This window comes from Topomyia yanbarensis, chromosome 1 (assembly GCF_030247195.1).
Source record: "Topomyia yanbarensis strain Yona2022 chromosome 1, ASM3024719v1, whole genome shotgun sequence".
Taxonomy (NCBI): domain Eukaryota; kingdom Metazoa; phylum Arthropoda; class Insecta; order Diptera; family Culicidae; genus Topomyia; species Topomyia yanbarensis.
The window spans coordinates 73,274,408-73,286,824 of record NC_080670.1 but is presented as its reverse complement, the minus strand read 5'-3'; positions in this window follow the sequence as shown (position 1 = coordinate 73,286,824).

Here is a 12,417-nt window from a genome sequence, read left to right as displayed (position 1 = left end):
TTGATAAGCTCGGTACAGATCCTTTTGAACAAGTGATTTTATAACTATACTAGGCAGTGTACCTTGAAGAAATAGAGTAAGTATGTCAATGCAATAAGAGTGGGCTTTATTGTACTGCATAGTGCATTATAGTTTAAATACTATATTTAAAAGGTTGCAGAACTTAGACTAGTGAAGTAAAAATAAAATGTTATTCCACATTATTCCATAAATTTAAAAAAAAATGATGCACTCAAACGGAAAACGCGGTCGAAAGTTTTGTATGCAACGCATTTTGCGATCGATTTACAATGTAACATATTTGGTCATTTTGAAAAAAATGGTATTTGGCTGTAAATTACTCAAAGAAAAACAATATTTTACTTAATTCGGTTTCTGCTTCTTCAAGTTCGATCAATTACGAAATGTTAAATGAACGTTCATTGAAGTCGAAAAAAAATATAAAGAGCATGTATTTTTGTAAGATTTATAAAAGCCAGTATTTCTAAATCCCATGATAGTGCCAATTGCTGTATCAATGAAAGTCATAATATTTGGTAAGAAGTGTCAATATCTCCTGTCGCTTTCGTCCATCATCGGTTTCACGAACTAGAAACCGTGTCGTCCCTAAAATGTCCCGGAAAATCTCAATTCGAATTTGGGGAATTATTCTTCAAACACACTACCCGTCAAAACAAGACCGGACTGGCTGCTTTCATATACGTATTCAGATGATTCCAAGACACTTCCAAACTTTGTATAAATGAATGAAAAACGAACCAAGAAGCATTTGTGAAAAAGCTGGATTAGCCCTCACAACTACTTAATTTGAAAAATTTGGATTTTTTTAGGAAGAACTCGATAGAGAAGTCAGAAAACTGCGCAAAAAATCAAACCAATCGCGATTTCTGGAACTGTTTTAAATCAACCTGGGGCAATTTCAAACTTGTAAAATTATAAAAAAGTTAATCATATATCGAAGCAATAAATATATTACAATTGAAAATATTTAATGCTTGCAATTAGACACATTTTTTGACCGGCAATGTACTTGTTCGTATCTGTTCTAAAAGAACGGTTATTTTTTTAACCCTCATAAAGGCAAGAGGTCTCAGAGGCCCGAATAGTTACAGTTCCCTAATTTCAAAGAACTTGTAATTTGAAACACAAATGATCGAGCGTTTTCGGTCTTTCTATTCTCTGACTGATAAAAAGAAGGCTGTTGATTCCACTGGGTCTTAGGAGCAATGCTTCTTGAAGTCACAGTTTTAGCTTGCCTTTTCGAGGGTTAAACTAGATGAAATAGTTAAAAATCAGAATTAAAGGCCAATCTTCTTACAATTTGTCAACAAATCCTTAATGATTTTGTTGCAATTCGGACTTCAGAAGGACTCAAGAAACAAGCGACACCAAAATGAATCGGATTCCATGCTTTATTTACGCCATACCGTTTGTTATCGTTCTCATTCAATCCCGTGAACGGTATGTCGTCACACTTCTGCACTGTTTGCTTTATGCTAGAATTATCAGTAAACCATGTGCTCTATCCACTTGTTTCTAGCGCAGTCAAAAGTTTCCTTTAAGCATTTGCGAGAATCAATTTTTTTCTATGTAATTTCTGTTGAAAATTTTCACTTGGAGATTTTGTGGTCACTGAGAACGAATCTGAAGTCGGAAAAACAAACTTTGCATCTGGAATATGGCGGATTCAATTCTTCAATAATACTTACTTCAGCAAAGCAGTGGAGAAACTCATTACAAACATTTTACCTGAAGACTTAAACTCTCTAGCTTATAAGCTTTTTGAGATATAGGACATTATTTGTGAATATCCCCTTAAAAAAGTTTTCTTCTAGATTATTTCCATTATATAAATGTTCTAGAATATTGTTTGGACTGTTAAACTGCATTACTTTTCCGAGAACGGAAACTTGTTATTGCTAGTATGTGTGAAAATACTTAGGTTCCTTGATTGAAAATAACTCTTTTTCCAATACCGATAACTTATGGGGTTTTCGATTGATTCACACCGGTGTAGTGGAGTGCACTGAAACTGCACCGTTTTTGCACTTTCTAGCACAAGTGCAGAAAACTGGGTATGTTCCATTGACACTTCTGCTAGAAAGTGCAAAACCAGTGCAATCTACTACACCGGTGTCAAACAATCGAGAATCCCATTATAAACGTACAAAGCGGACAAGCTATTCGGTAAACAAATTAAAGTGCAAGAAAAGCACAACAAATTCTGGAAAAATCAGATGCCCCAAAGGCATCAAAATACTCGAGTTGAAATTTGTTGCATTCCGTCATCAAATACATCACTATATTACTATTAGTTCTGAAATGAAGGGTTATAATCGCAATAAATAGCCTTTCTTACTTTTGTAAGCACGTCTTAAATAAATCGAAAGTTACAGCTGTTCAACAACTTAATACATACGTCTGACATTAGAAACTGCCAATTCCGTTGCGCCTACTTCATAACAATGACGCAAGTGCAACCAAATGGCGAGTACCGTAAACCGGGGTGACTTTGATCATCGGGGTGACTTTGATCATCGGGGTGACTTCGATCACTCGAAACTTTTTTCGTAGATTAAACCAGAATAGTCTACCGAATCATTTTAATTTGAAATGATTTTTATTCTAAACTTATTAAATACTGATTTGTTATACTTTTTGAGTATATTGTTCGGTTTTTGGGCACAAAAACTTCAAAAAAACCGAATTTTGACTTTACCTTATTTTTACGAAGCTTCGTAAAGTGTCTATTTTTTATAAAACAAATAAATCTCAGATTTGTGCAAGAGTAATAAATTACCAGCGATTTTTTATTTTCCTTTAGAGTGGGATGTGCCAAATTTACTTTTAAGAGTTTTTTTATTTTAAATACAATTTTTGTGAAACTAGTTGGCAATTATTTCAAATTATTTTAAGCTGAAATTCGCAACATTTCTTTTATTGTTCAATATTCCAACGTGTTAAAATGGATGAAACTTTTTGTATATTGATAAAGCACTGAAATGAACAATTTTAGTGGTTTTAAAGGTTTTCAGAAACTTTTATTCTAGTTGGACACTAATTATACGAATTTTGGTTACTCGAATTTTACAGTACATTGAAATACTTTGTATAATATCAATTAACATCTATTTAACAATGATTACCTTTCCAGAATTATTTTAAACAAACATTTGAATGAAACACATTGACATCAATATCTTAATGTGAGTGAACATGAAGGTTATCAAAGTCACCCGGGAATACGAAAACGGACTTCAACTTGAAATCATTTTTGGAAAAATAGCTGTAAGCGGACAATTTTAGGTAAAACCATCCAATCTTGTTCTCCATACATCAGTACATGGTTTAAAAATACTAAACTTTAAAAAAATGTGTTGCGTCTAAAATTATGTAATCATTACTTCGAAAAGCGATCAATGTCACCCCGGTTTACGGTAATCAAATGCAGAGTGGCGCATAAGTCTCTGTGTTAGTAAGTCAGAGTCTATCGAACCACATTCGTCCGAAACAGTGGCGTAGTAGCGGAGCCGTGGGGGGGACGAACCCCTCCCCCCCCGAAATATTTTGGAGAAATTGGAAAAAATTGAATATGTTCGCAAAAATATGCCTAATATTTTAAATGAAATTCTCAAAGTTTCATTTGCAAAAATTATCTTGTGAAAATATTTCCTTGTAGTGAAAATTGGCTGCAAACTCGACACCTTCCTTTCGGCACGTTGTGGAGGCTAGCTCAACCGCTGAGGACTATAACGAGTAGATCGCGGCGAAGCGAAGAGCTAGGAGCTTAATGGTTCCCGAAACGGATATCGGTACCGAGAGAAATTTCGCCACATTCTGTAGTCCTTGACTGACGGCGAACATGGACTGGAGAGTGTGAGAGAAGTATCCCCATAGAGACCACCAGGCGATTCGCTACCGCATCGGCCAATAGCACCCTGCTGCAGCACGAAGAAAGAGGGGTGGCAAGTTAAAGTGGAAGACGAAAGCCTTTAACGAAAACCTCTTTGTTGAGTTACTTCGGCGAACAACGGAATCAAGTACGTTGATACGGCTGACGGCTAACAAGAAGGATTGTGACGGCTTGTGACGTTACAATGTCACGAAAACTAGGACCATGCAGTAGACGGCGAGCAGCTTACTGGTTAAATGAGTAACTCAGTACGCTACACGCTGCTTGTCTTAGAGCCAGAAGGCGGGCTCAGAGCGCAAGATCGGAGAGTGAGAGAGGAGCGCAAGCGACGTATCTAGAAGGTAAGGACTCTTTAAAACGGGAGATCAAGCTTAGCAAACCAATTGCCATAAGTAGCTGTGCTGAGAAATAAACGTCAATCCCTGGGGGACGCGTACTGAGTCGTCATGACGAAGACGAGGGTTCGTCGACACCAGTTGAAATATGCCCGGCTAAGCTAAAGATAATCGTTGAGGGTCTCTTCCCGAATCACGATTCAACTACCTGATCACCGACACCGTACGGCGAAGAAGAAGGAGGTAACACAGTCGAGTGGCAAGTGACTAACGACGAACTCAAAGACGCGTCGATGTGACTAAAATCAAAGAAAACCCTCGGTTCGGATGGAATACCAACCGTGGCGCTGAAAGCTGCGATCCTGGCATATCCGGACATGTTCAGGATGCTACTGCTGAAGTCTTTAGACGTTGGTAATCCCCAAAATGAGGAAGGTGCAGAAACTGATGTTGCTGCCAAAGTCAGGGAAGTCACCGGGCCATCCAGCCTCGAATAGATCAATGCCGCAGCGTGGCATAAAAGAATGAGCCACATCCTGAAAAGCTACTTCCAGAGTAGAGCACTGCTGTACCAGACGAACAAAAGGCAATGCGAGTCGCAGCGGGCGTTACTCAGGGCTCCATTATCTGTCCAACACTTTGGAATGGGATGTACGATGCACTGATAATATAAATTCGTGAATATAATGAATCATGCAATGCACGAATTCATGCGTCGTTTTCTGCAACGAAGTATTTTCGTGCCCTGTAAATAGTAAGTTTCGTTCATTTTATGAACAAGAATGGCCGTATGGTGAACGAAAGCTTTCGTAAATTTTACACATTTAATTATGTACACTGCACAAATGTTTAAAAAAAATCGATGTGGCCAAATCGATTTTATTGTGGTACGAAGCAATGGCCGCTTGATGAACGAAAGTTTTCGTAAATTTTACTTATTTAGTTTACATTGTACGAAAGTTATCGACATTATTTTTCGTAAAAGAAACGAAATGTTTCGTTTATTTTAATAAAGGTTTATGCATATTACAAACGATTTCGTTGGTCGCATTCGATCTTTTAGGATCGATGTTTGAAAGCACCGATATTGCTCCGGCAGAGAAAAACTCAAAATTGTTCATACAAAATCAACGAGCAGTTCGCGACGGCTCAATCGATTCTGTACTGCTCCATATTCTGAATCAACTGGAAGCGAAAGAGGTTCAAGAAATCTTGCTGCAACCGGCGGACACGGATACGACTACTAAATAGTCAGACAACAACAATTATCTGACGAATAGCAACAATGGCTCCATATTGCTCTTTTGACATGGACGGTTTGACGAATGGTGCTCGTAAATATTATAAAGATATTCGTATATAACAGCGAACGACTCGTTTACTGAATGGAGCTGTTTCATAATAAGCCAACGAAAGTCATTTCGTAGTTTTCACGAAAAACTCGTAATAAAAAATAAAAGTGTTTCGATAGAACTACGAACGATTCATCATATGTACGAAAAATTCGTATATTTTATGCAAGTTGTTTGTATGAAAATAATTCCTAGCGATTTACGAATATATTCTATCAGTGTGGGGTCTTAACACTGCGGCTGCCCAGGAAAGTGAAAATCGTTGGTTTCGTGGACGATGTGTCAATAACGGTGGGACACTTGAAGAAATGGAGGTGTCGGTGACGGAGACAATAGATGCGATCGAGAGCTGGATAAACGGGTCAGGCTGCAAATAGCTCACTACAAGACGGATTTGTTGTTGGACAGCTACTGCAAAGCGGTTCAGCGGATACAGATCACCATCGAAGGGCATGTGAATGCATCGAAGCGTGCACTGAAGCAATTGGGAGTGATAATCGACGATTGATTGAGCTTAAACAACCACGTTGATTACACATGCGAAATGTCGGGTCTTTATCTAGTGTTTCGTCATCGATACTGCGATATGGGGCTCCTGCTTGGGGTGCGGCGCTGAAAACCAAGTGAAACCGCGAAAAGCTGAACAGGACTCTTCGACTGCTGGTCGTACGAGTTGCGATTGCGTACCGGAGGCAGTATGCCTTGACGCCGAGATGATTCCCATCTGCATTACCCTGACGGAGGATATCAAGTGCTACAATCAATGAATGAGAATCGATTCGATGGTGACGTAGCAGCAGGAATGGGATAATACGGAGAAAGGAAAGTGGACCTACCGGCTCATCCAATCCTGTCGACGTGGGTCAATAGAAAGCACGGAGAGATGACCTTCCACCTGAAACAGCTCCTACCGAGCCACGTCTGCTTAAGGAGTATCTTGAAGTGACGTGCAGAGAGCTCCTTAAAACGGGAGGACCGGACATCAACCCGGATAATGTAGCCTACAGAATGACAAGCGACGTAGAGACGTGGAACGCAGTAAACAGAGATATGATGTAGATCAGTGATTCTCAACCTGGGGTCCGCGGGCCACTAGGGGGCCGCGAAGTCATTGCTGGGAGTCCACGAATAAAAATATATTTTCCGAGTGCATGAAATTTCAAATCTTGTTTTCTAACAAATTGAAAATAACATATTGATAGCATACAAAATTTATGTTTATTTGTGGGGGTCCACAGCAACCCAGTGTGATATCTAAGAGGTCCGTGGTAAGAAAAAGGTTGAGAACCGCTGATGTAGATCGTGACCGTCTTACAGCGGAATGGACATCGAACAACGGTTTCGGGAGAGCAATCACCGCCAGGGAACTCTCCGCAGGTATAAGCTAGATCCACCGCCGAGGACTAGTCGAATAGACTGCAACAGAGCAGCGAGTATGAGTCGTCGAAACGCCAGCGAACCGGACGTCACGCTCCATGCGGATTCGCCAGACCGACCACGGCACCCCACCGGTTGTTCCGATAGAAAAATAGCGAAAACCAAAGAAGAATCGATATTGGGAAAACTTTTTTCGCCAGGGAACTCTCCGTTAGCTTAAGCTAGATTCACCGCTGGGGACTAGACTCTACTCTACTCAGCGACGAGACACCACTAGTCGCGGGTCATCGGCGCACCAGTGCATCAGAAACCCTGCTTCACCAGAATCGCCGAACTGACCTCGGCATCTAGCTGATTAGCTCGATCTCGGGAGAACTTCTCTCGCCGGGGAATTCTCTATCGGAGTAGGTCAGGTCCATCGTCGGGGACTAGACCGAGTTGTTCGCGAACAAGTCGAGGACTGAATGGACCATCAAGAAAGTAGTGCTAAATGGCCCAAGAAGAGAACTAAATGGCTTAAAGGAGTTGCGGTGCTAAATGGCACCGGTTACGGAGTCAATGGGATCAAGAAGTTGTGGTACTGAAACCAAATAAGAATCGGTATCGGGAGAACTTCTTTCGTCTGGGACCTCTCCGTCAGCTTACAGTCAGATTCACCGCCGGGAACGAGACCGCGTGGACCGCGACGATACACCACCAGTCGCGCCGGGGATCCAGCAAACCGGATGCCCTACTCTACCGGAATCGCCGAACTGACCGCAGCACCTGGCTGGTTGGCTCGAACTTCTCTCGCCGGGGAACTTTTCGTCGGAGTAGGCTAGATCTATCGTCGGGGACTAGACCGAGTAGTTCGCGAACCAGTCGGAAGTGGTATTGAATGGCACAAGGGAACTGAAGGGCTCAGTAAATTAGATAGTCTGAAGTTTGCCGCCCAGATTGTCCTCGTAGAGGAAGAGCATTTATTCTATACCAACAGCTAGCTTTCCTACCTTGACTACCCAAACCCGTTCCCTGAGTTGTTGGTTTTTGAACATTTTTTCTCCTGCTCAGAATGTTTTTGAACATTTTTTTCAAATATATAAAAAAAATTCATATCCCCCCCCGAAAATTTTTTTTACTACGCCAATAAAAACACCTGATTGTTTTCGGCAGAATCGTCACGATTTTTGCCACAACTCTTTATCAAAGTAGTAAATAATGCCAAAAATAAACTCTTGTTAAGTTGGCCGATTCGATAGATATCATGTTCGAAAAACTGCGTTGTAAAGCGACGGTCATAACTGCGTCGTGGATACTTTATAATATTAACCCTCCGGAAGTCGCGCTTATGGTCCACTAAACGAGCAGCCGCTGGTGTCCTAAGACGATTTAGTTAGATTTTCAGAGCAGCGTGCACTCAGTGCACTAACGCGACTGCCGGAAGGTTAACAGCCATATTATAGAAAATGATGAAAATGTCTAAACTTTCTCGATTTGAGTGATAAATATACCCATTAATTTAGGACACTGTTTCTCACATGAACTACTCCAACAAACAAACTGTTGGAAATAGGTTCGCCAAATTTTGGAAGAAGTCATTAAAACACTACTCAATCAACTAACAAAAACATATTGTGCCTAGAAACATATTTATTCGCAAAAAAAATTAAAACTCGAGGCCAAAATTGAACATTTTTTTGGGAATCATTTGCAAAGAATCTACTCAATAGAATAAATACTGATTAGATTTTTTTTTATTTTGAAGCTAAATGTTTTGACTTTTATATTTTAATTTTGAAGAAAAAACATAGATAATCTTGAAACGTCATTAATTACTTTGATATTAAAACTGCATGGGTCCCGCTTAAGTGAAGTTGACCAATTGAGCAATTTGTAATCAGAAAATTTATATTTTTCTTGATCACAGTTACTTTGTCTATACTTTTCCAAAACAGATTTTTTATTTCATAAAGTGTAAAACTTATTACTATTATTTGCATTTATCATTCTTTAATTTTTTTTAGAAGTAGAGAAGAGCCCCTTTAAGTGAAATTTCATTTAAATCTCTTCTTAAAAAAGCATAAAAAACCTTATTATCTTTTCCAAAATAAGTATATACAATAAATTCTTAAACTATTTTAGCTCCCTCGGTTAAAAATTACACCATAACGGAGCTGTGCTTCATCTTGATTCAGTCATCGTCGTTGTCCATTGCGTACCTGTTAAGACATTAGAATGTATGAAGAATCAAAGTTTGATATTTGATTTTAAAAGAAATCCAAATATAATTTTTTGGATAGCTAAGTCTCTATTACTTAATACATCTCTTATAGAGTGGAAAATAGGTCTCACAGTAGAAGAAAGAGAAACAGAAAATGTTGTCCAGTTTCAGAATATGGAGGACAGCGCAAAATTATGTGATAAATATCTTCATAAGATTCTGAGCATTCGCATAGATTTGTTTCAATAATATAAATGCGATAAAGGTAACTTCTGCATAAATAATGGTTTGACATTATACGAGAATAAGTTTGTATAAATAATCTTTCTTCGTTTAGTTTATAAAACCAAGGTTTACGACTAATATTTGGTAAAATACAGTGACATAAACGCCCCATTTCACTCGAATCCCAGCATTGTTGCCAATGTAAGTTGTTTTTTCAACTTGATGCGTATAGGAAAATACTCATTACTTTGAATACCACGTTCATATAAAACACCTCTTAATGCTCCTAATTTCGCCAACCTATCTGCTTGTTTATTCCCGTATATATCATAATGAGCGGGTACCCGAATAAAAGTAATTGAAAAATCTTGTCTGCTTAGTTTATTTATTATATCTCGAATCAACCATATCAAATGATGAGTTTTTTGTTCGAATTTTGTGATTCCAATGCTAATAGAGAACTTGGACTATCAGAGCAAATATAATAAGATTAAGGTTCTAATGTTCTTATTATTGTGCATACAAAGAATAAAGCCGTTAATTCTGCTACAAAAATAGTAAACGAAAAAAATAAGTGATTTCCTTGTTATAAATACCAAAACAGGACTTTTCATCAATCATCGATCCATCAGTAAAAAAGAAACTTTTCATCAACATTAACAAATTTTTGATGAAAAATTAACTTGGCGAATTGTAACAGATGATGTGAAGGAATATTGTTTAGCTGAGTAATTAAAGAAGTATCTATCATGGGTTTTGTACAATGAACATTAATTCTGAAAGAACAGTAAACATGGGTAGGAGATTTAACTATTTCTTCTGTGACACATGGTATGTAAAGCATTAAAATTCTACTTGAAGGATTGATTTCAAATAATGAATCAAGAATAAGAACTACTGCATCCATTAGGAATAATTTGCATAATATCACTAGTGTAAATATTGTATAAAAATGGACTTAAACAAGATCCTTGAGGTATACCAAAAAGGCTATGTCGGGGTAATTTGATTGAATCATTTTCAGCGAAATTTGTATTTGCGGACCGAAATAGTGGCAACAGTATTCGCGGACGTGGAGTAGGAGTTTTGATTGCTGTTTCCACCGCATTTGCCTCATGTGAGATTGATGTAGGTAGTTTAACCAGTGTTGAGGCTGTTTGGGTTAGAATTACAACTCCATCGAGGAACTTTTATGTTAGTGCTGTCTCGACTGCAATATCATGCAACTTCACATGGATGCTGTGAATAACGCTTCTTCACAAGCTGGCGCGGATGGCGTGATGATTTTCCTTGGAGATTTCAATCAGCCAGGGCTCATTTTGGTGCCGTCACGAAACGGATACGCTTACCCAGACCCGATTGCTTCGACAACCAACATCGCCAGTCGTTTGCTACTGGACGGATTTGCTTTCAACGGACTAAGTCAAGTAAGCAGGATTCCTAACCACCAGTCACGCTTTCTGGATCTCGTCTTTGTTAGTGAAACTATTATACCTGTATGTTCCGTCAATGAAGCATCCAGCGAGATTGTTCCACAATTTTCATCCCGCGCTTGAAATCTCAATTGGCACTATTCGCTCAGCTCAGTACGTAGAAACTCTTTCTGTCGACCGTCTCAACTTTCGCAAAACTGATTTTGTAAAGCTGCGCAGTTCTCTATCGCAAATTGATTGGAGTGTACTGCATGCCCAAGTGAGTGTTAATGCTGAAGTTGCCCTCTATACGCGACTACTACTGAGCTGTGTTGAGACCTTAGTGCCTAAATGTCAGCCTCCTAGCAAGCCGCCCTGGTCAACAGCACTTTTCGAAAGCTAAAACGTACTCGAGCAAAAACCCTACGTGCGTACACAAATCGACGGTGTCCTCTTTCTAAGCGCATGTTCACTTTTACCAGTAATGAGTATCGTTGTTACAACAAGCTTCTGTACAAACGCTATGTAAACCGCATCCAGAATAATCTACGACGAAACCCGAAGGGCTTTTGGTCATTTGTCAACACGAAGCGAAAAGAAACTGGACTTCCATCAAGGATGGCTTACGACGGTGAAGAAGCTGTTTGCCAGATTCTTCTCGAGTGTTTTTTCAACTGACTCGCCAACCGCAATCGAACTCGAAAATGCCTCTCGCGACGTTCCTGCTTGTGCTGTTGATTTGGATGTGTTTACTGTCTCTGAACAAATGGTTATATCTGCAATCCAGAAAACCAAGTCATCTTATGCATCCGCCCTCAGTGCTATACCTTCAACTGTATTGAAAAAATGTTCGGACTTACTTGTAACACCACTTGCATATATTTTTAACCTATCGCGTCAGCAGCAAACGTTTCCTGAGGATTGGAAATGCTCAGTTATGTTCCCGGTATTCAAGAAAGGTGACAAACACAACATAGCGAACTATCGCGGAATCACTTCGCTAGGAGTCGAATCTAAAGTGTTTGAATCAATTATCAACGAAGCGTTATTTTCTGCTTGTCGACACTACATCAGTACATCGCAGCACGGATTTTTCTCAGGACGTTCAGTCGAGACGAATCTCGTTTGCTTCACGTCATTTTGCAAATGTCTAAGAAATTACTATTTACACTGATCTAAAGGCAGCTTTTGATAGAGTTAATCATGAGATACTGATAACAAAGCTTGATAAGCTAGGGTGTTCTACTAGATTCTGCCATTGGCTTCGATCCTACCTTGTGCATCGTGAAGTCGTTGTTCAAATTAACGATATTGTTTCGGAATCCTTTTTCAACACTTCCGGAGTTCCTCAAGGTAGTACGCTAGATCCACTGCTTTTTTCACTGTTCGTGAACGATGCGGTTTTCGTTGTAAGGCGTGGAGAAAAGCTGTTTTTTGCCGACGACTTAAATTTTTTTCTTGTTATACGGAATGAAGCCGATTTCCGTGAGCTACAGCATCTTCTTGACCCCTTTTATAGCTGGTGTGTAAGAAACATGATGGTCCTTAGCGTTGCAAAATGTTTTGTCATCAGCTATTATCGAACGAGAAATATGCTTACCTT